The following is a 1544-nucleotide window of genomic DNA, read 5'->3' as shown; positions in this document are numbered from 1 at the left end:
GACCACAGTCCCCTGCATGACCACAGTCCCCTGCACGACCACAGGCCCCTGCATGACCACAGTCCCCTGCATGACCACAGTCCCCTGCACTACAACAGTACTACTCCCCTACTCCATTCCCATTACTGCCATTGGCCCGTGAGCTTATCCCTCACTCATCTATTAGACTTGAGCCCTTAGATAACAGTGACAATAACCTATTTAAGCCCCTTCTCTTATGCAACAGCACCTGGTACCTAGTAAGCACTAAATAGATTTTTGAATGAATAAGTCAGTGAGAAAGTGAATTCATGAGTGTGGAAATCTATTATTCAATGACCCTCCTTCAACATTTCAAGTTGAAATATTTTAGCTGCTTGTGAGAATTAGAAGGCGAACACCATGGGAGCAGGTACTTCTTGTCCTGTGACCAGTGTGGCCCCAGCACGAGGCACAGGACCCAGCCACCCAATGTTTGTTGATGGAATGAATCTGTTAGGATGTATGTGAGGAAGGAAAATTAGGGGGTGTGTTTGAGCCGCAAAAAATCTCAGTCTTAACTTTCTACTGTAAGTCCTCGCCCATGGATCGCAAGTGTCTAAATTCTATCCATAATTCTTACCCTATTATTTGCATTCCTTTTTTAAAGAAAACCTACAGAAGGAAATGAAGTGCTCATTCAGAAGGAGTTATAGAGCCCTGGTTAGCCTCACCCCCACCCGCATTGCTGCATTCCTGAGCAGGGCAGATGGGCCCCCAAAGTTCTGCTGGCTGCCCTTCTTCTGTCAGCTCAGGAAAGACTTCACTGCTCTGATGCTTGTAGCAACATGGCATATGTATTAGTTTGCAAGGGCTGCCGTAACGAAATTCCACACACCGGAGGCTTAAACAACACAAATGCATGTTCTCACAGGTCTGGAAGCTAGATGTCAAGAGATCAGATCATCAGCAGATTTGGTTTCTTCTGAGGCCTCTCTCCTTGGCCCACAGGTGGCTGCCTTCCCACTGTGTCCTCACGTGGTCTTCCCTCTGTGCACACACATCCCTGCTGTCTCTCCGTGGGTGCCGGTGTCCCCTTCTTATAAGGACACCAGTCGGATTGCATAGGGACCCACCCTAACAGCCTCCATTGAACTTAATCACCTCTCTAAAGGCCCTCTCCAAATACAGTCACATTCTGAGGTGCTGGCAGCTAGAGCTTCTACATCTGAATTTTGAGAGAACATAGCTCAGCCCATACAGTATATATTAGCCAAACATACTAGAACCCACTGAAATATCTAATGATAAGATAATGATTAAACTCATTCAAGAAATATATCCTGAATGCCCCCAGGGCTGGGTACTACGCTGGGTGCTCAGTTCCTGTCCACAGTCTAGTGGGGGCAGGGGGCTAATGGACAAATCATGAGGGAGGCCACCTAGCATGGCGCTTACCCACACAGATTCGGAATGCAGACTTCCTTGCTCTGCCCCCCGCCCCCGGACCTCACCCCGCCCCACCCCCGCTTACTAGCTGGAGGACTGTGGGCAAACTCTTTAACCTCTCTGTACCTCAGTTTCCT

Source organism: Phoca vitulina, unplaced genomic scaffold (genome assembly GCF_004348235.1).
Source record: "Phoca vitulina isolate PV1807 unplaced genomic scaffold, GSC_HSeal_1.0 scaffold10, whole genome shotgun sequence".
Lineage (NCBI taxonomy): Eukaryota > Metazoa > Chordata > Mammalia > Carnivora > Phocidae > Phoca > Phoca vitulina.
The sequence above is the reverse complement of the archived record's forward strand: the minus strand, read 5'-3'. Positions refer to the sequence as shown.